Source organism: Spermophilus citellus, assembly GCF_964194105.1.
Source record: "Spermophilus citellus genome assembly, chromosome: 4".
Classification (NCBI taxonomy): Eukaryota; Metazoa; Chordata; class Mammalia; order Rodentia; family Sciuridae; genus Spermophilus; species Spermophilus citellus.
Genome location: NC_138185.1, coordinates 204,686,646 through 204,710,470, shown reverse-complemented (window position 1 = coordinate 204,710,470; position 23,825 = coordinate 204,686,646). Strand labels below are relative to the sequence as shown.

Genomic DNA, 23,825 nt, shown 5'->3' with positions numbered 1-23,825 from the left:
GGTTGTGATATAAGCTGTCTTGGATAAGACTTCAACTGCTCTGGGTAACAAGAAGAGACTGTGACAGTTTAAAGTTAGGCACCTTTGCCATTTGCTCTGCTTTCTCTACTTCTTCTTTGTTCATCATTTTGGGGAATCTGTGATTCTGTAAATCCAATACTTAATCATTCAACAAGCATTTATATAGTATCTATTGAATGCCATGTCTGGGGTTAGATTGTAGGTAAATGGGATGAATGCGATTTGTTCTCTGCCTTCAAGGTTTTATAGGTTGGTGAGGAAGTTGGACAAAAACATCAGGGGATTTGAGGTGTTAATTGTTTTTTGTCCAAATTCCATAAACAAATTTGCACCTTGGAAGTTCTCTTTTGGAGTCAGTGTGTGGGGTAGATTTAAGTGGGTTGGAACTGGAAACATGGAGAACCTGAAGCTATTGCAGAAGTATGGGTGAGAGATAAGGGCTGTCAGGTCCCTTGAAAAAGCCCTCATCCATGAAACTCAAATACTTGGCATTATTTATCATGAGAAGAACAAGAGGGAAGAACTGTTTTCTAAGGTCTGGATAATTTGTATAGTATAATTTTCAATTCCTTGATGATGTGATCTGGCTCTGAGCAGAAGAGAACTGTGTTCGTTTGCATGGGTGGAAAATGCCAGCACATTTGCTCTGGTTTGAGGAAATCTATGAAGTTGAGGAATAAGCTTAGAAATATACGTAAAAGTTCTTCTAGGGGACTAGAGTTGCATGTAGAATCTTGGACGTGGTCATAAATGTTGCCTAAGAATGTGCACAATGACCAAAAGAGTGTGACAATGACCAAAATTATTACTTCTTTTTCTACTGGAGTGAATAACAAAGGGGAATTTTGGAGAACTTCTTTTGGGATTTGAGAAATATTCTAGCAGAGAGGAGAGAGAAGGAGGACTAGTGGAGCTGGGGACAGAGTTTAATCTGCCTTGACTGGGGTAGATGCATTTTGGGAGGAGATTCCTGGTGGATCATTTCAGGCATAGGGTTTCCAACAAGTAATTTGACTTATAGTGTTGTACAAGACGTACTCTGTAAATTCTTCCCTATCATGGACAATTGGTAAAGATGTTTAAGATTATACAGTAAAAACAAAAAGCTCATTTTTTTTGAATTTATCATTTCAAAAGGCCAACTTTTGCCTATGCATCACTGGGAAGACTACTGTTACCATGAATTAATGATGCTACTTTATAAGGGTCACATTTTTCCTGCTTGAAGATCCAACAGCTTTTGGGAACTTCTGGAACTTTGCTTGTATCCAAGTATTTGCTGTTAATTAAAACAGACACATAACTGAAGTGGGCCCCATTTCACACCAGACGTAGGTTATGGAGTCTGTGGACCAGCTGTTTTTCATTCCCTCTGCAAATGCAGAAAGGGGGAATGGCTTTAGATGGAACCAGAAAAGATGAAGCCAGTAAGCCTCTTTCTTAGTAGAAAGGAATATAACAAATAACAGAAAAGTAGTATTAAGGCATCAACAAAAAAATCTTGACAGTCATGGTGAAACCCTGAAGGAACCCACCTCAGTATCACCAAACTCTTCCCGAATTTCCATAACTTATGATTTCTGTTCCTTTTTGATATGGATAAGGGACTAGGTAAATTATTTAGGTCCTATATAAACCCATTTATACGTGCTATATTTAATTATAAATTATCTTAGTAGCATTTACAAAAGTATGGGTGTTGTGGATTTCAAAGATGTTTTTTTTTGATTGTCCCAATGTTCTCCAACTACCTTGTCAGAAAATGTCTTTTCCAGGTGAAGAAATAATGCATTACACACAGAGACACAGTCCAGAATGTAAAATCACACCCATCTAAATCTAACAGATGATTTAATTCTTTTGACATTGGAAGATGTAGAAAATGCCCCCCGTAAAGACAAATTAGTGTAACTTGATATTTATTTGTAACATTTTATGATAAACACCATGCTAAGTGTTCTCATATGCATGATCTCATTATATCACATTTTATTGAGTGAAGAAACAAGCATGTGAGATTAGTGATTTTATTTCTTTCAGAGACCCAACTAAAATGTGGCAGAACTAAGTTGGAAGCTTTGGACTCTGATGTTCAAGATCTCTACATATTTGCAGTTGGTCTTCTGATCTCACTGACAGGCTACTGGTAAGTCCCTGCTGTTAGACAAACAGACTGAATCCTGGGCAACATCTCTAGACAACATCCTGGGCAACATCCACCCACCAGGCACCTTGACCTGGTCCTCATTTTCCAACCTACCCATGAAAAGTTCCTGTCCTTACTTTTAATTCCTTAACTATTACCTGTGTCTGTAACAGTGTTGAGTCATGAACTTCCAAGATTCCCTTGAACTTTCAGAAATTTTGGTTTCATAGATCTTAATATATATATTGCTATACAGAATCTGTTAGGTCTAAATCTGAAATGTATCTCAATTCTGTCAAATTTCCTCCATTACCTCATTCTCCACAGTGGCCCAAGCAGTTACCTTTCAAGAATAAGAGTCAGGACTCTCATCCTGTTTTTGTTTGGAGTGTAGCTTGTGGACTAGTAGCATCTGTATCACCAAAGAACTTTTTAGACATGCAGAATCTTACTTTAAACCTAGAAAATCCTAATCTGCATTTTAGCAAAGTCACCAAGATGTCTCTGTGAAGTGTATGTTAGAGAATTGCTGTTTTAACAAACCAGCCTACCATGCTCTACCTTTTCCATTGTATTCTCTCCTTTGCATCCAGTGTGATTTTTTCCCCCCTTGTGCTTAGAATTGAACCCAGGACCTCAGATATGCTAGGGAAGTACTCTACCACTGAGCCATATCCTCAGCCCCAGAATGATGTTTTTAAAATGCTTATATAATTGTACCATCTCCACTTTAAACCCTTTCATGTCTTACCATCTCATTTAAATGAAAGCTCAAGCCACTGACTGGAAAAAGTCCTCCAAGATCTGATTCTTGCCCACTTCCAGCCTTACTGACTTTTCCTTCCGTTCCTAAAACATATCAAACTTGGTTCTACCTATAAGACATGTCCCCATTATTTCCCCTATCCAGAACACTCTTCTGTTCATGGCATGATCTTAGTTTTTTAATCCTTTAGTCTTAGTTTAAGTGTCACATACTGGTGAAAAATTGATCTGACCTCTCTACAGTAGATACCTCCTGTTTTTCTGGGTCACAGCCATGCTGCTTTCCTTCAGATATTTATCTCAGTTTGTCTATTTGTTTCTGTTCCAATTGTCCATCCCCCCTCCTGGATTCTGTAGACGTAAGTCCCATGGCTATTTCTACAGCATTTCACACCAATGAATGGATTAGAGAAGACAATCTATCAATACCTGTTGGACAAGTAGAGTAGGCATACTATAGTCATGGTTCCGAGTTTTCAACTTTTTTTCAGGACTATATAATTCAAGAGAAGTTGTTAGTGCTTATAATTCTTGCAGTTATTACTAGTTCTTGGTGGTTTTACCTAAAATATTTACAATTAGCTATCCAGATTTCAGAGGACTTTCTTATACCTGCTTTCAGCATCACCAGTAGAGTGAATTTTCATTCCCAAACTATTTGCAAGTGTGAGTTAGTTCTTATTTGCCTATCAACAAATTTGCAACCAACAAGTATTATCTTACAGCAAATGTCCAGTCATCTCCTTAATGGAAACCAGAAAAGCTTGTCTACAAGTATAATTGATTTGGTCCAGAGTTGATGAGGGAATATATTGGACAAATATTATTATTTTTTGTCTCTCTATGGATGAGTTTTCTGAGAGAGTGCAGGAAAGGATTCAGGGGTAATGAGTTCAAGGTCTGGTGTCTTGAAACATTAGGTTACAGCTAATGGCTAACCCAGGGTCAGATAAAGAGAACTCCCTTGTGATATCATTTCACAATTGCATAAAGCAGATGTGTAATAGAGGCTTGTATCTGTCCATGAAACATCTGGCATTACTCATGAGAAGCAGGTGCCTTAGTTGGATAAGCAGGCCACATAGCCATTCCAGGATGACACATTTCTGTTGTTTCTGGGTTGCAATTGAATTTTCTTTGGCTCCAGTCAACCCAAGCACGTTAATGATCTAGATGATAATGCAGAGGAAGATTGCCTAAGAAAGAAGATAAACATGTAGCCACATATTCTGGTATAATGAGGTTCTAGGTTTTGGAAAAATTAGTAAGCTACCCTGTAACTGACAGTCTGTAAGAGTCCAGATGTAATATGTATATATTTGTTGTGACAGGTTGAGTCACAATTGCCATGGATGAGATTTTCTTCAGAATTGGGTGTTTGCCTGCTAATCAGACAAAGCCTGTATTAGATCTTAGCCAACCATGGGTCAGGGTATCTTAACAGTTTACTAAATTGTACCCATCACATAAACCTTTGTGTTTCTAAAATAAAATTTGTGAAAGTACTGGAAGAAAGTTTACAAATGTATTAACCTTCAGCCAGGTTACAGCATGTTAAAGTCACCAAGAGAACATGGTGAACTCACCTGCCTTCCCCTTGCTTTACCGTATCCTGGCTTGAGTCATTGCTGTAGTTTCATGGTGAAAAGCATATGGTGGTTTGGGTCTGGGCACACTTGGATGGTGAACTCTTTGAGTCCCACACAGGACTTGCCTGGAACTTGTTAATTTCTCATGTTTTAATAAGGGCAGTGTTTCTCAAGTTGTGGTATGCTGACAATCTGCTTCAAGATGACCTGGTATGCTTGTGAAAAACATATTCTTGGAGGCTGTCCCTGCAAATCCACTGAATTAGGTTTCTGTGTAAAGCTTAAAAGTCTACATTTTCAACAAATATTCCAGATATGCTATGAATTTTAGTTTGAAAACTATCTAGGTTCTGTTGAAGTTAAGTGGGGTAATTTTTCATTATTTTCTAATAGGTTTTAAATAGAATTTGGGGTTAAAATGATCAACTTTAAAAATAATGACCTGGTCATGGTGGCATATACCTGTAATCCCAGAAACTTGGGAGGCGATGCAGAAGGATCTCAAGTTTGAGGCCAACCTCAGAGACTTAGTGAGAGCCTAAGCTCACTAGTGAGACCCTGTCTCAAAATTAAAAAAATAAAAATAAAAATTTAATAAATGTATATTAATAAAAACTTAATATTTTATCTGGGGATGTAACTCAGTATTAAAGTACTCTGGGTTCTATCCCCAATATCAAAACAAAAACAACAAAATACAAACAAAAAAATAATAATTTTAATCTTACAAACCATTTTTGGCTTATCAACAATGATATTAATGAGAATTGCCACACAGCTAACCTTTAGGAATGGCTTATCAACAATGATATTAATGAAAAATTGCTACACAACTAACCTTTAGGAATATCATTGCCTGAGCCCTACTCAAAAGTGACTCTATAGGACAAAGATTGATTTTCAGGCATGGGTCAGCTGGTGTGTGTGTGTCTGTATACCTGCATGTGCTTGTGTAGGAGAAAAGGTTGTTGATCAGGGGTCTGTTGGGTATGATCACTCCTTCTTATCCCACATCAAATGATTATGGGATGTTGGGGCTAAGAGGGACTTTTTTTTTTTTTTTTTACTTTGTTAAATGATTTTAAGAAACATTCTTAGTCCTTTCCGCTTTACCCAGGGAGGGGCCCATATGGTGTTGCTCTTAATTCCCCTCGTAACTTTAAAGGGAAATTGTCACAATGTCAAGAGCCCTTGATGTTCTGCAAATGAAGGAGGAGGATGTCCTCAAATTCCTTGCAGCAGGAACCCACTTAGGTGGCCCAACTCTTGATTTCCAGATGGAATAATATAGATATAAAAAGGAAAAGTGATGGCAGATCATAAATCTGAAGAGGACTTGGGAGAAGCTTCTGCGGTCAGCTTGTGCCATTGTTGCCGTTGAAAACCCTGCTGATGTCAGTGTCATATCCTCCAGGAATACTGGCCAGCGGGCTGTGCTGAAGTTCGTTGCTGCCATTGGAGCCACTCCTATTGCTGGCTGCTTCACTCCTGGAACCTTCACTAACCAGATCCAGGCAGCCTTCTGGGATCCACGCCTTCGGGTGGTTACTGATCCCAGGGCTGACCACCATCCTCTTACAGAAGCATTTTATGTCAACCTGCCTACCTTTGCTCTGTGTAACACAGACTCAGTCCTCTGAGCTATGTGGACACTGCCATTCTGTGCAACAACAAGGGAGCTCATTGTGTGGGTCTGATGTGGTGGATGCTGGCCCGAGAAGTACTGCGCATGCGTGGCACCATTTCCCATGAACACCCATGGGACGTCATGCCTGATCTGTGCTTCTACAGAGATCCTGAAGAGATTGAAAAAGAAGCACAGGCTGCTGCTGAAAAAGCTGTGACCAGGGACGAATTTCAGGGTGGATGGACTGTTCTTGCTCCTGAGTTCACTGCTACTCAACCTGAGGTTGCAGACTGACTATGGAATGCTGAGGCTAAGAGGGACTTGGTGTGCAGGTGTCCTCTGTGCCTACCCAGTGGTTCCCTACTAGAGTGCCTAGCCAGCCACTGAAGACTGGTCTGCAGCTCCCTCTGCTCAGGCCACTGAGTGGGTAGGAACAACTACCGAGTGGTCTTGAGCTGTTCTGCAGACACTTATTAATAATCAAAATGGAAATAAGGTTACAGAATATAAACACTAGTTTCTAAAAAAACAAAAGGAAATAGTCTTAGTATTTTTCTTTTACAAAAAATATGAGTACCAATTATACTAAGCTCTTCTCATGTCCTTCTCTCTCTCGATTTAATCTGTGGAACAAAGATATAAAACCTCCATTTAAAAAACATTCGTGGAGTCATGGTGTTATTTATGGTGTTCAGTCTTTATTGTTAGAAGTCATTGCTTAGAAACTGTGTTGAACTATAATATTCAAACTCAATGTCACCTGGTAACCAGTACTAAGATCAAGAAACAGCTCCTCATTGGTGGCCCAGATGTCCCTCTAATTCCAGTTACTAAATCTTTCCAAGAATAAAAATTTTCCTGATGGCTAGAAGTCATATCTATTTTTAATAAATATCACTTGAGCTATATTTCATGTAAATATAAGGGTTTTTTTGGCCGATATTGGAAACTTTAGAACCTTAAAGGTCTTCTTCATCACCAACATTCCTGACTAAAAGTTGGCTTTTTCAAAAAGTAAAACCGTTTCCTCTTCAATTTTTCTTTCACTGAGTGCAATCCTGTAGGTTCCACTTGATTTGTTTTCTTTCTAACCTGGAATGTGCAAACTAAAATTTTTGGGTATGATTAGGTATGTAGTCAATCTCAATTATGGAGCATAGGCAATTAAAACAAGTGTTTGAAATTTTTTTTTCTATTTTATCCAATGAGAAAAAAAAAGGAAAACCTTAGTCAACAAATATACTGATTGGATATGATGCAGTAGTTTACTGGTGCTAGAGATAATAGAATAGGAATTCATATTGCTATATTGGGGTTCACAAATAAAAGTAAATATGGGACTGTTAGGGACTTCACATACTTTCCATTTTAGTCAGACCTTTGACTGGCATCCTCAGCAAAGGGAAAGTCTATTATCTGCAGGATTAAAAAGAAAGTTATCATGGTAATGTGAACAGAATACCATAGGTGGGGTCTGCAACCCTGCTGCGTGACCAAAACCAATTTACATGACCTCACTAGGAGTTTGTTTCCAAATCAATAGAGTGAGAACAATAATATATTCTTTCCAGAGCTGTGGTGAGGAACGTTATGTTTCTTAGCATCTATGAAACTTCCTGGCACGTAGTACGTGTTCAGTCAATGCGGATTTTCCATGCAGAATCTCTTTCAGCATGGCAGGATTGCAATAAACACAGTAACCTATTCCAGTAAATAATAAGACAGCATTTACTATATCTATTTTCCATACATTTCATTTTTATGTATTCATTCCAAATGAGCAGATGCTAATTGCATAGAAATTTGGAAATAGAGATGCCAAAAGAATTCCCTGGTCTACACATCCTCAGAGAAACCCATGATGAATATTGGTTTTCATAGTCATCCAACTTACAGCCTATCTCTTTAGTACCCTTCAGAATGCCCTGCACATAGTATGCACTCAACACTTGTGGAAATTGACCTTTCTTCAAGAAGATATGAGAGTAGTGTTCATCCTTTATGAATTTTAGTTGTTGACTTAGAATGGAATTCAGAAGACTCTCCATCCTGTATAATTATAATTATTACATAATAATTCTTTGTTATTATTACTTATGATAATAATAACAATTATTATTAATTTTTAGGCTTCAAGGACAGATAATTTTCCTCTCAACTCTCAGCTCAAATATTTCTACAGCCAGGGATTACATTATTTCTTTTCATAACAGAGTAAATCTAAAATCAGATGCTAATGGACTAAATTGTTTTACAACTATTTTTATTAGACTTCCATTGCATTTTAAAATTGAAATTGGATTCTTCTTTTCTTTTCTCTTGTTTGGAAAGTGAATCAAGGATTGCAGAAGCTAGACTGTAGCTTCTGCTTATTTGCTTGCTCACTCATTTCCTCACTTATTGGGAAAAGGAGTATAACTTTATCATTCCTGTAAAATCAGGAGAAATAGTGTCTGCTCTGCTTTTCATTTACCTGGTGATTGCAAATATCAGCTAGGATTTATACAAAAAAAGTGGTCATGTTTTTTAAGCTCAAAAGTGCTTATAAGTTTTTTGTATTGATATGAGAGTAACAGAAAAATTCACATGCATAACATTAACATAAATATTTATGTTGGCCTATAATTGAAAGTAATGGACAGAATTGACTCTATGCTGGGTGCAAAGATTCACACCTGTAATCTCAGGGGCTTGGGAAACTTAGGCAGGAGGATCGCTAGTTCAAAGCCAGCCTCAGCAACTTTAGTGAGATCCTAAAGCAACTCAATGAAATCATGTCTCTAAACAAAATCTAAAAAAGGTCTGGGGATGTGGCTCACTGGTTACCACTGGATTCACTCCCTGGAACCAAAAACATAAACAAAAACAAAAACAAAAAATCCTGACTTTATTCTTTTTCTTTTTCTTTTCTTTTTTTCTTTCTTTCTTTTTTTTTTTTTTTTTTTGCTACAGGTACTTGACTCCTGAGCCATGTCCCCAGCCCTATTTTGTATTTTATTTAGAAACAGGGTCTCACTGAGTTGCTTAGCACTTTGCTTTTGCTGAGGCTAGCTTTAAAGTCGTGATCCTCCTGTCTCAGCCTCTGAGCTGCTGGGATTGCAGGTGTGTGCCATTGTGCCCGGCTCTGACTTTATTCTTTGATTATATTATTTCACAAAGCATTTTGTATTCTAATCCTTAATCATTCTGAATGAGTATATGAAGACTGGGAGGTACATGTAAAAGGACAAAATCCCCCTCTGTCTAGAAGTTTTGTGGACTTTCATGATCACTTCATTACTAAATTCCAGTCTAGAAATTCATAAAACTAGGGCAGAAAAAAACAGGATGATACATTTTCTAGACTTCAGGAATAGAGAGCCATTCGTATTACACTTTTGCCTAAGTTTCTGTACTGAAATACATGATAATAGTAACTGTTATCCAAGGCATTAAATGGACTACTTAGCATTTAGAAAAAATAGAATCATATATTCCTTAGACATATGGTTAGACTATCATGTCTCTGTGAAGAAAGAGCCTGTGTTTTGAAGTCACATGAACCTGGTTTTTAACTAGTTGCTCTACATTTTCATTCATGTGACTTTAGACATAAGTTATTATCTTCTCTGAAACTCAGCTTTGTGGAATGCCATATCTAGCGTCCTCGGACAGTGCTTGGTCCTTTGTAGGCATCTGTATTGTTTTTCCTTTAATTTCTCATCACAACATTGAATGTTTATTTATTTAAGTAGGTATGAATATTCAGGCATTTATCAGAGGATAAAAATTTTATCACATTTATTATACCAACAAATAGTGTGAAAAAAATCTGTGTCTTTATATACATGGATTGCAAGCTTAAGAATTTTATTTTCAAAAAGATGTTTTTTAGGGGGCTGGGGATATAGCTCAGTTGGTAGAGGGCTTGCCTTGCTGATGCACAAGGCCTTGGGTTCAATCCCAGCACTGCAAAAAAAAATATTAGAAATGTATTTACTTTGAATAATGCACAAACATATATTGCAATTGAATTAATGACTTGAACACCACTAAGTGTACAGAAGGATGATATTTTAATCATCTTGGATTAGAAACAAACTTTCTTCATATGACAGCAACCCAGAGATCATAGAAAGGTTTGTCACATTTCTCTATACCGAAATTTTAAGAACTGTATTTGATTAATAAAAATTAATAAAACCAAAGGTAAACTCTGTGAGTCTATTCATAATTCAGAAGTGAAGACACATATTCTTAATATGTAAGGAACACTTACAAATCAATAAGAAAAGATAAAACAACAGCAAACAAAGGTCCTGAAAAAGCCAGTGTTTAGGTAGCCCGCTCTTTTCACCTGAAAGATTTACTTTGGTTGTCTTGAGTCCAAGGCTTGAAGAAAGAATGTTAATCCTTTTTTTTTTTCAAATGGGAAGATAGTGGTCCTATCTTCTAATGTGGTCTTATTTTTCAGTGTGATCCAGGGATACTTAATTCTGAATGTATAATTGCATTATTTTTATTGTTCATGCTTATTTTTTAAAAAGAATTATTTAAAATTTTTTGGTCTTTATATTTCTAAACATTTGTGTTATTTTACCTCCTTCGTTGGTGCATTAGGTAACATGCACTTAAACCTTTCTTGATGACTCAATTTATCATTAAGAACTAATTATTGTGCTTTGTTATAACACAGTGCAATGAGATTAGAAAGTGCCATTTACCCTATGCTAGTTAGGTTCAGTTTGCTATGCATTTTGAATGTTTAGGGAGGCATTAATGCTAGCAATAAAAAACAACCATATAAATTGAAGTTACCCTTAAGAATCCCCTTGAAAGCCTCTGATGTGGAGACCAATGAACAATTTGTCAATCATTTCAGTTCAACCAGCTTGTCTTTAGCATTTAAAAGCATTGGTCTTCCTCAGATTGAGCCCCAGATAAAATAGTTGGCTAGAAATGTGGTTCTAAGAAAAGAATATGTGTTTAAACTTTAGCGTTCTTGCTTTGTGTTTATACTTTACATAGATGTGGTGATTGCATCCTTATATCTACCCTAAGTATGAAATCTAACTATTTTGTACCCATTTTACAGGTTAAAAAAAGAAGATTCAGAAAGATTAAATCCCTTGCCAACAAATATATGGGACTGCTTGTGGTTTTGATTTAGAGCAATCCTATGCTATACCAGTTGTTCTTAGAACTGTATGTAAAATGAGAGTAAAAAGATTCTAAGTGAGGGCCCAAAACAGTTTTCACAGAATTAGTCTGGGGAGGTAGCAGAGTAGTAGAGTACTTGCTTCGCATGTGCAACACTCTGGGTTCCATCCTTTGCAAATAAAACCAAACAAAACAAACTTTCACAGGATAAAAAGTAGACTTTTGGCTAACAGCTTTAGGGGTGATGTGTACTAGCTATTCAGGTGCTTGACTGTCTTCTGCCTCTCATTGGTGTCCTACCTGGGTGAGGTATTACTCTGCATATTTGTAAGTTAAGTCAAGTATGAGGTACCATGGTTCATAAAGATATGCTTTTGATCATGCATGAAGCTTACCTTGCTCTGCTATGTAGAACACACTGTGATTGAGCAAGGAATTAAAATAATCTCATCTTCTTCTAGATATTTCACAGTTCACACCTCTGTGTATGGTATCATCGTCTTCATGAATCTTTCATTGTGCCCTAGAGTTGGGTATATCAGGGATGGATGTTTTTGTGGGAGGATATCTATAATCAGCTGATGAACTGAACACAATTGTCTATGCATAACGTAACTCCCACCAGGTACACCCCACAGAGATCCCCATGTAAGGGAAAACAAACTCACTGCAGCATGTTTGCCATTTATTCATGAGTGCACATGAAAAGTGCTTGGCTTCGATACTCTGGAATCCAAAATGGTGATGTGAATAGCAAGCATTAAAGGTGAGACTTTGAGAAGCAGGGAACTTATATAAGCATCTCTTGTTAGTTTCTTGTAATGATTGTGATCAAATTGCTTCATGTTGCTCTGTTCTTTCAAAGAAGATATTAGCCAGAAAATTATTTTCTAAACCTCACCTCATGCAATTAATTCAAACACTTGCCTGAATGTTGAAGATTTCCAGATAGCTGAACTTTCCCTGCTCTCTTTCATTGCTCTCAGTGAGAAGTCCTTGAATTATCCTTAAGGTGAATCTCTTTGCCTATGACCCCAATACCCACCCACATACAAATCAAAATAAAGTAAAATTATATTTTTTAAAGTGACATGAAATCCCATAATAAATGTCCCTAGTTTAGAGATGAAAATTGTGAGTTTCAAATGATGAAATTAGATTCTTAATTTGCTGATTATGAATGTCTGAATCAATTCACTATACCTGAAATTTTTAAACATTATTTTGATGAACCAACTATTGTTCTTATGTTAGTTTCTGCATTGAATAATTCAGCCTTGTAAGCCAGTTACTTTCAATTCTTTGAGATGCACAGTCACATATACATATCCACATATGTAGCCATATGCATACGAGGGGTGTGTGTGTGTGTGTTTATAGTCCTGGTATTGTTCTGATTGCATAAAGTATGTTGAAGGGAGATGATAAATGCTTAGGTATGGCATCTACCATTGTCAGCAGACTTTGGGATAGGTTTCTCTATATCTATGAGTCTCCATTCCTCATAAACAGTATTTCCTTCTCAGGATTGCTATGAAGATGAGAGAATATTAGGCAGGTGGAGAAGTTACTGAGCACTGCATAAACTTCCATGGATTAAAGTTTGATATGGCATACTTTCTTTGTCACATTAAACCATTGAATTGTGAGATGAAGGTCAGTACTGAATAATGGCAGCTATCTGTCCTCAGTAGTTCAGCAGTATCATCCTGACTACTTTATGAGCACACTGTCTGTTTCCCACCAAGAGACACAATCACCTTGCCAAAAGTCCTGTTTTTACGACAAAGGAAAAGCCAAGAGGCAGTTGTGGAAGATAACATTCACTTCATAGACTTGAGAGGTTTGAATGTGATTAGTTGTAAAATACATTTCTTTGGAAGAAAAATCTATCCTGGATTTTAGTAAAATCAGACCTGAGGTTCAGGATTTGAAGTGAGGGTCAGAGTCAGACTGAGGTACAAGTAGCCAGTGTTACAGTGGAGAAAGTCATGGTATATATAGGGAGTGGTGCTGGTCCATACAATATTTATGAACAATGATTTTGGAGAGTCAAGCTTATTTTAGAAGTTCCATAATTTCTCAAGGCCTCCTAGTGCAGGTGGGTGATGTGAATTAGAAGACTTTTATTTATCTGAATCTGAGGAGGTTTGGGGTATAGTTTGGGGAGGTTCTACTGAAGATCTGAAATTTTCAGCAATCTAAAGAGAAGGAATATTTGAAGGTTCTAGGAAAGTTGAGGAGAGAAAAGAATCAGAAGGTTTGTCAGTAAGTGAAAATTAAAAAAACTGGTAATGATTTAGAAAAGGAAAGAAATATGTAATGGGAACCTTTAAAGTTTTTTTTTTTTTGGTGGGGTATGCAATTAAAATCTTTTCCTCCATCTTTTCTACAACATCTTCCGAAAAAATTGAACTTCTCATTTTAGATTTTTATATCCTTCCAAATTCATATGTTGAAACTTAACTCCAAATGTGATGGTAGCAAGAGTGGGTATTTGAGGAGGTGTTTAGTCATAAGGGAAGAACCTTCATGAATAGGATAAATGTCCTCATAAAAGACACCAAGAGAGCTCCCAGGCCCCTTCTGACACATGAGGACTCAGAAAGCAGAAAGTGGGCTTTTACCAGTGAATCTCTCAGTGCCTCTATCTAGAAAGAACCAGTCTCCAGAACTGTGAGAAATAAATTCTGGGTATCTAAGAGGCCAAGTCTACAGAGTTTTGTTATAGCAGCACAACCAAACTAAGACAGATAGATTCTTTGGAAGAACTATGGGACACAAAAGTACCTTTGTACAGAGGTGGCACAAAACCGGTACATTTGAGAATATCTAGGTTTTCCTCTACTTTTGCCTATCTCTAAAACTTTGACTTACCCATTGTTCTCAGAGGCCTCTATTACTTTTTTAATATATAGATCTGAAGGCACCTTCAAGTCAGGCTCTGATTCCCAATGGAACCTTAAATTGCCCTGGAACATGTATGCTACTTTGTAGTGAGGCTCAAGGGGTAAGGAGATTAGCCCAGTGAGATGATGGCAGTGAGAACAACTGTGATTGTTACGGCTACATAGAAAAAAAGTAGTAAAGAGAAAAGATTCTGGTGATTTTTAAGTTAGATCTACTAGAATAAAATATGTAATCTCATTCAACTTTCATGACTTTAAGGTGGGTGCATTCATCCATAAACCCATTGCTCATAGGACTATGAAAGAGGTCAGATGGCAACAGATTAAGATTACAGGAGAAATAATCACTGACTACTAAAGCTAAGGATCATATTTTCTTGATTTTAATGCAAAATATACTTCTTAGGTGGAATAATTAATTCTATAATATGCCAAAATAAAGCTGCACACTGATAAATGTTTATTCTCTTGCATAAGAAAGTAATTTGTAATAGTCAATAAAATTTTCAGGTGTTCTGTTTTTAAATGGTGAATAGTTTGAAAAGTTGTCATGATTTGGATATTCATAGTAGCAGTTATTATTGACTGCCTCATATATGAAATTTGATTTTGAAAAATCACCATTATTAGACTACTGAGAGGATAAAAATTTGTTAGTTTCTTTAGGCAAAACCTTTCACATAACTGTGAATCAAACATTTCCCAAACAAACTATATACATCACAAAAAAGCAGTAGGGATATGCTAGATTTACAAGTATATTTTTAGCTTGAATTTTCATTATTCAATTTGCACATCAACATTATAGTTCAAATATGAAGGTGTCAGAGAGCTCCTGCACAATTTATTGGACAAAGAGCATAAAATAATTTATTCTCACCAGTCAGTTTCAACTTTCCCGTATATCTGAAGCTAGGAAATACCAACCAATTTGAAAAGAAAATAGTCACAATCTCTTTGCCAGTATTTTCTGTCTTAGAACTAAGGACTACGGGTAACATTTTGCATTTGGCTGCTGCTAGGCAAAATTTTTAAAAATTACCTTCTATAAATCTTGCTTACACAACAAACATGGTATTGCCTGAAAAATATAATAAATAATAATTGCTGTTTTCATACAAATACCTTCACTGGAGAAAATGACCATTTTGCTATTTAAATATTTATAGAGTAACTAAGAGGGTTACAGGAAAGTTACTTTCAAGCTTCTCAATTCATGATACATGTTTTGCTGTGGGAATATCTTTAAAGTTACTGTTCATACCAACACGGATAATCAAAGGCTAAACATAACTACAGATCCCTTGAGCAACCAATACACAATCATTTAGTAAATAAAAGATAAATTAGAGGATTTACACCATAGAGAATTTCTTTCTAAATAGAATTTTAAAAATATTTTAATAGGCTCTAGATGATAATTAATAAAAACCCATTACTGAAAGTGGTTGGCCTGATCCAGTACTTTAATAAGTATATTTATTCATCTTCAAAGTCAAGGGAAAATGCTTTTGAAAGTAGGTTAAAGGGAGAAGTAGTATTTCTTAGATTATTGTATGATACTTTATTGTATGATTACATTACTTGATTTCCTTCTTGTAGAGCAAGACTACAACAAAGTTAGCTTGTGACTTGTTCACAGTTCAAAGGAACAGAAAAGACTATTTTATTCTACAGAGTTCAAATTTACCTGATTCCTTTACAGTTGCTTTCATCAATTTTTAACATATTAAAATCATTATAAATACTAAATAGGATCTTGCCATACATTTTAAAAATTAGTTTTGTAATTCTAGATGGTTATGAGTAAACTCTTGTAGTCATGTGGTTAACTTTACTATGTTAATATACAACTATTTCAAGAGTTGTTAATCTGTAATTAGTTGATATAAAATTATATTTTTGTAGATGTTAAATTGAATGTATGTGAATTTTAGTTTTACAGTTTCACATTTTGGAGCCAATATAATTTTTATATCTAATACTTTCGAAGGACATAGCTATCATGTCCACAGATAAAAACATTTCAAAAAATGTTTTTATTAATGCCTTGTAGTTGTCTATAATATGTATAAATTTTTAAGATCCTTGATTACTTCCTTTTATCCCTACTGTGTTTCACAATTAGTTGTTTTTAATCTATGTTACTGCTATCAACTAACTGCTTATAAAGTACAATAGTATCTTTAACTTTTCATCAAATTTGATATATAGCCATTTTGAATAATTAATCATAATCACTAACAATTTTGTTCAATTAATTTTTTGACAAACAGACCAAATTGATTCAATGGGGAAAAGAATAATCTTTTCAATAAATAGTTCTGGTACCATTAGATATCCATATGAAAAAAAAAATAGATTTGAACTCCTACCTAATTTGAACTCCTAATCCACTTTCATTTCATTTCAAAAATGAAATGAAAGTGGACTACAGATCTATATCTAAGATCTAAAACTAACATAGGAGTAAATCTGTGATCATGGGTTAGGCAGTGATTTATTAGGAATGACATTGATAGCATAGGAGATTGGCAAATGCAACTTCATCGTAATTAAAAAGCTTTATGCTTTACAGAACACCATGAAGAAAGTAGAATAGATAACCCACAGCCTGTAATCCTAACGATTTGGGATTCTGTTGAAGGAGGATCACAAGTTTAATACTAGCCTTAGCAATTTAGTGAGGACTTCTCTCTCTCAAAAAAAAATTAATAATAATCAATAAAATTATATAAAGGGCTGGGGAGATAGCTCAGTGGTAGAATACTCCTGGATTTAATCTTTAGTGCTGGAGGTGGGGGGAGATAACCCACAGAGTGGGAGAAAATATTTACTCATTATTTATCTGATAAGGAACTTGAATCTAGAACATATGAAGAACTCTTACAACTCAACAGTAAGACAAGATATCGAACTAAGAATTTGGCAAAAGATCCTAGTAGGCACTTCTTCAAAGAAATATAGAAATGGTGACTAAGCACAAGAAAAGCTGCTTATCATCATTAGTCATTAGGGAAATGCAAATCAAAACCATGGTTAAATAGCACTTCAGCCAAATGAATGGCTGTAATCAAAAAGACAGATACAATTTTTAGTGAAGATATGAGAAACTGAAAATCTTATATATTTCTCCTGGGATTATGAAAGTTGCAGCCATTTTACAGAACAGTTTAGTAGCTTCTCAATAGATTAAGTATAGAGTTATCATGTGATGCAAATACAAATCACATGATAACTACCCATGATATGTAAAAGCTTATGTTCACGTAAAAACTCATACACACATTTTTATAACAATATTATTTGTAATAGCCAAAAAGTGGAAACATCCCAAGTGCTTATCAACTGATGATGAAAAACAAAATGGGATGTAGCCACGTAGAGGAATATTATTCCACAATGAAAAAAAAAATGAAGTAATATTATATGCCACAACATAGATGACTGGATGCAGTGGCACATGCCTGTAATCCCAGCAGCTTGAGAAGCTGAGGCAGGAGGACCACAAGTTCAAAGCCAGCCTCAGCAAAAGTGAAGAGCTAAGCAACTTGGTGAGACCCTATCTCTAAGTAAAATACAAAATAGGGCCAGGGATGTGACTCAGTGGTCAAGAGCCCCTGAGTTCAATCCCTAAGCACTTAAAAAAAAATGAAAACTATAGGTGAACCTCATGATAAGGAAAAACCGGTCACAAAAGATGATATATATCACAATTCCATTTATATGAAATGTTCAGAATAAGATGATCTATAAAGATAGAAAGTAGGTTAGTGGTTGCCTAGAAATGGGAGGAGGTATAAATAAAGGGATAGGGAGCGACTGCTAAAGGATATGGTATTTCTTTACGGAGTGATGAAAATGTTTTAAAATTAGATAATGGTAATGATTTCACAATTGTGTAAATATATTAAAATACTAAAATCTATTCAATTCTGTCTTTAACAGGTGAGCTATATGCAATGTAAATCATGCATCAATAAAGCTGTTAAAATGAAGTTTCCTCTGAAATATAGTCAACTAAGTGGTATATGAATATTTCTCATGATAGTTATTGATAATGATTTTAAGCACCTGTGTTCCATATTTTCTCTAGAAATAGTTTAAATGTATCTAATTTCATGATTGTCGCATTTATATCTGTTTTCCTCTACTTTTTCCTATCTTTATTCTCTGTAAATATAAATCAGCATATACAATTAAAATTCTATGGTAGGTTATAATTTAAAAATGTAAGTAATATTGTTTAATATTTAAAAATCTAAGTAATATTGCTATGCCTTCCCATATTTTAATAATATAACAGTTTAGGTTATTTTAGTTCAATGTTCACCTAAGCCATTAAAACCACTTTCATCTTTATGCTGGTTATTGGCAGGTGTCCTTGAGAGTTATGTATCATAACTGATATTGAATACCTTCAGATGAATTGTCTCTTTCTAGGTCTTGATACTTCTTGCTAAATTCTAAGAAAATTCTAATTTTTTAAGGAGGTAGAATGAAGAACATTAGATTTATTTTACACTGGGAAAGAAAACTCAATGAGAATATTCTTGTTTTTGAAGGATAGCGGACAGTGAGTCTTCATCTACACGGAGAAATGTTCTTAATGACCAGTATGATGAGCTTTTTTAAATGACTAAGATAGTCCTAAAAACAATGCTTTCCAAGCTGAAATAGCTTGCCAAATGCCAGTATGGCATTCCCCTGACCTCTTGATCATAAGAAAGATGCCATACATTAGAATCACTGTGGAGATAATGGCTAGACACAGAGGGTTTTCCTTAATGAACTAATTAGGCAATTTTGTATCCACATATTAGTTTATTCTTTCCTAGTTACACAGGGATCAGTTGCTTCTTTTTTCCATAAATATCACCCCCCTCCATTTCTCCTTCTCTCCTCTCTCTCTCTCTCTCTCTCTCTCTCTCTCTCTCTCTCTCTAACTCTTTCTCATTGGGAAAATTCAGTATGGTCTAAATATTTAACTTTGTTTTGATGTGTTTCATATCAGTCATTTCATGACTGAGAACAACTTTCAGTGAAATAAATCAGTTGAATTGACAGCCTAGGCTAGCTTTGGACAAAATTAGAAGATGATAGAATTGTTCTTTATGATTCTCTTTTTTTTTTGTATTCAATTATAAATCCTAATCTCTTCCAATAGGAAGCATGATGAAATAGAAAAGCACTTTTTTTTTCTGAAGATGAACCCCAGTTCCTGACATGCAGGTTGCTCATCTGGTCCCTTTTACTGAACCTGCCTAGGATTCTGTTTCCTCTCAAGAGCAAGATTATCAGTCCTACTGATAAATCACACAATGGACTAGAATTAAAAGAATATTTCCTTTATTTTAAGGTCTACCCTATGAAGGAAAGCAGTAAATTTAAACCACCCTGAAATATTTGTGTTTTAATAATTTATTCTTTTTCAAAAATAATTTGGTTTAATAGAAGTTCATTGGATTAGACAAAGGGGAATGAAGGGAAGGGAGGGAGTATGGGAATAGAAAAGACAGTGGAATTGATCCAATATAACTTTCCTATAGTTCACAAATGAATATGCAAGCAGTATATCTTCACGTTATGTACAACCACAAGAATGGGAAGTTATTTTCCGTGTAGGTATAATATGTCAAAATACACCCTACTGACATGTATATCTAAAAATTTTTTTTTTGGTTTAAAATGATTCTGTGTAGCAGAATGTGGTGGCACATGCCTGTAATCCCAGGGACTTGAGAGGCTAAGGCAGGAAAATAGCAATTTCAAAGCCAGCCTTAGGTAGTCCCTAAGCAACCCAGTGAGACCCTGTCTCAAAATAAAAAATAAGAAGGGCTGATGATGTGGCTCAGTGGTTAAGTGCCTCTGAGTATTTAATCGCCCCTTCAAAAAATAGTCTGTGTAGAATTTTAAACATGTTAGAGGTGAGAAATGGAGATATTGAAGTGGAGTACAAGTAACATCCCAATTTTCTCTACACAGTTTTATGAAGGTGATCATGTATATCATTCACATGTGATTTTTGTCAGTTTGCTCATGGTATTACATAGTTTATTAGCTATTGCACCAATAATGTTTGACCTGTTGGCTTTGACATGGTGGCAATTTCCATGACATTTAAAGTAATGACATATAATGAAATATTATTCAATCTAAAAAGGATTAATGTTGTGGCATATATGTTATAACCTGAATAAACTTTGAAGTCATTCTCTTGAGAAAAGTCAGATACAAGACACAAATTGGCATGATTCTGCTTATATGAGGTAACTAGAGTAATTCAAATTAATAGAGTACAATGGTGGGTACAGGGGAGCTGGGGAAGAAGGATGGAAGGGGAGTTCTTGGTTAATGGGCATATAGTTTCATTTGTCAGGATGAAAAATTTATGGAGATAGGTCATGGTGGTGGTTGCATAATCTTGTGAAAATACTTAATGCCACAAAATTGTACATTAAAAATGGATAAAGTGGAAAATTTTATATTATATACAATTACCACAATAAAAGAAGCTGAGCAGTTAGAAGCAAAATACATATATAATGTAACAACTGAAAAGTACGGTGTTCAGGAGCATAATGAGAACAGATACAGATTGTCAGAGAATATTTGTAAAAAACATATTTGATAGAAGATTTTCATCCAAACTATAAAAAGAATTATTAAAATTCAACCATAAGAAAATGAACAATTCAATTTGAAAATGGGCTAAAGACATTTACAGATACCTTGTAATGGTTTACATGTGAGGTGTTCCCCAAAAGCTAACGTGTGAGACAGTGCAAGAAAGTTCAGAGGAGAAATGATTGGGTTGTAAGAGTCTTAACCCAATTAGTGATTTAATCCCGTGGTAGGGACTAACTGGTAACTGAGTGGTAGGGTGTGGCTGGAGTAGGTGGGAATTGAGGCGTGGCTTTGGGTATATATTTGTATTTGGGGAGTGGACTTTCTCTCTCTCTGCTTCCTGAACACCATGTAAGTCACTTCCCTCTGCACACTTTTCTGCTATGTTGTCCCGTCTCATTAGAGCCCTGAGGAATGGAGCCAGCTGTCTATGGATTGAGACATCTGAAACTGTGAGCTCTCAAACACTTCCTTTCTCTATAGTTATTCTGATAGGATCATTTAGTCACAGATGCAAAAATCTGACTAAAACACACCTCATCAAAGAAGATGTATAGATAGCAAGGAAGCCATCATATAATCATCATGGAAATGAAACTAAGTAATGAGCTATGACTACACACCTATTAGAGTGTCCAAAATCTAGAACCCAGACCAAACCAAATGGTGCTCAGGATTTGGAGCAACAGGAACTCTCATTCATTTCTGTTGGGAATGCAAAACCATTACAGCCACTTTGGAAAACAGTTTGGCAAATTCTTATAAAACTAAGCACACTCGTATCATATGATTCAGCAATCATGCTCTTAATATTTACCCCCCCCAGCCCAAAGCTGAAAATTTTATGCCAACACAAAAACCTACACATGAATGTTTGTAGTTTTTATTCACAACTGCCAAAACATAAAAGCAACCAAGATGCTCTTCAGTAGATAATTGGATAAACTGTATGAAGCAAAATGCAATATTATTCAATTGTTATTATTCATACCAAGCCATGAAAAGTCATGAAGGTAACTTCAATGTATATAACAAAGTGAAAGAAGACAATCTTAAAAAGTTACATTACTGTATAATTCCAACTATATGATGCTCTGGAAAAAGCCAGATTATTGAGACAGCAAGAGTTGCCAGCGGGCTGGGGATGTGGCTCAAGTGGTAGCGAGCTCGCCTCGCATGCGTGCGGCCCGGGTTCGATCCTCAGCACCACATACCAACAAAGATGTTGTGTCCGCCGAGAACTAAAAAAAAAAAAAATAAATATTAAAAAATTCTCTCTCTCTCTCTCACTCTCTCTTTAAAAAAAAAAAAAAGAGTTGCCAGCATTTTGGGGATGAAAGGGTGACTAAGCAGAGAACAGATTTCTAGGATAGTGGAATTGTTTTTTGTGCTGTTATAATGGTGAATACATGTCATTATACATGTTCAGATCCATAGAATATGCAAAATCAAGAGTGAGCCCTAACATAATGGACTTCATGTGACAATGATGTATTAATATATGTAACAAATGTGCTATTCTCGTGGGGGATGTCCATAATGCGGGAGGCTATTCACATGGGGAAATGTTTAGGGGGTATATGGGAGATTTCTCTTTCTGCCATTCAATTCTGTAAATCTAGAAGTACTCTAAAAATAAAGTCTATTAAGATGCACAGATCATAATAATAAGGATTGATTAATTTTCAAAAACTGAACTCACCTTTGTAATCAACATGTCAAGAAATAGAATATTACCTGTGTACCATAAATGGCCCCTGTTACTCTTTCTAAATATTGTCTGCTTTCCATGGGAATCACTATTCTGACTCCTAACATAGATTAGATCTCCTTGGTTTTAAAAATATTTTTATTGGCTATAGATATATTAATAGGGATGTACTCTTATATCTGACTTACCTCACTCCACCATTTTGTTTTAATAATCATCCATTTTGCTGCATGTTGCTATAGATTGTTCATTCTCATTGTTGTATAATGTTTCGTTGTGTGAATATTCTGCAATTTGTTTATCCACTTAACTATTAATGGGCATTTTGGGAATGTTCAGTTTGGGGTAATTGTGAAGTGTCCTTTTTAGTACATGATATTTTGGGTGAACATCTGGATGCATTTCTGTGGACTGTATACCTGGACATAGAATTGCCAAGCCATAGGGTTGTAAATAATCAGCTTTAGTCAAGCAGTTTCCAGAGTGGTTTTACCAGGTCACACACGACCAGCAGCACGTGTGAGTTTAGTCTGTTCCACATCCTCACTGGCCTCACCAATCTGTTATTGTTCTGTCTTTTCATTTTAGTCCTTCTTTAGGTGTGTAGCTGTCTAGTCCCTTCAGGATAGTATAACAAAGTACCTTAGGACTGGGTAATTTATAAACAACAGAATTTATTGCTCACAGTTCTGGAAGCTGGGTGTCTAAGACCGAGGTGCCAGCAGCTTCGGTGACTGGTGAGGGTCTGTTCCTCATGGATGGTGACTTCTTGCTGTGTTCTACTTGGCAGAATGGAAATGCAGCTCTCTGGGACTTCTTGTATGATTCATTAATCTCATTCATAAAATCCACCCTCATGACCTACTGACCTCCCAAAGGCCTCCCATTCCTAACGCAATCACTTTGGTGATTAGATTTCAATATATGAATTTGGGAAGGGGTATGTAGACCATAGCCTTAGCCATAACAATTCGTGCCATTTCTTAAATGACTTCTCAATTCTCTATCACAAATATTCACGAATATTCAGATATTCTTTTGGTTAGGTCAGTGTTCAAGTTTTTAAAAAATTCTCTTTATTTCTTTGCCTTACATTTAAATTCTTCTTTCCTATCATTTATTCAGAAGCAAAATAGTGGATTTCTGATCTTGGTTTGGTTTTTGTTTCACTGGCTAGTGGTAGCATCAAGATTTCAGTGTCTTGCTCTGAATAAATTAACAGTTGCCTCTGCAGAGTTAAAGATTTACCTTAATACTTTCAAAATATTTTGACAACCATTTTAGTAATGTA

At 35.6% G+C, this 23,825-nt stretch overlaps 1 protein-coding gene and 1 pseudogene across 11 annotated transcripts in view; both read left to right on the top strand.

The window, feature by feature from the left end:
- DIO2 (iodothyronine deiodinase 2) overlaps nt 1–23,825 on the top strand; it is a 231,957-nt gene that overhangs the window by 125,881 nt on the left and 82,251 nt on the right. For all 10 annotated transcript variants that reach the window (XM_081290479.1, XM_081290476.1, XM_081290480.1 and 7 more), the window contains one exon: nt 2,064–2,167. The gene's annotated coding sequence lies outside the window, so the exon portion shown is untranslated. The remainder of the gene's footprint in view (nt 1–2,063; nt 2,168–23,825) is intronic.
- LOC308646912 (small ribosomal subunit protein uS2-like) lies at nt 5,667–6,720 on the top strand (annotated as a pseudogene). The gene has a single exon. The product of its transcript is annotated as a small ribosomal subunit protein uS2-like (transcript).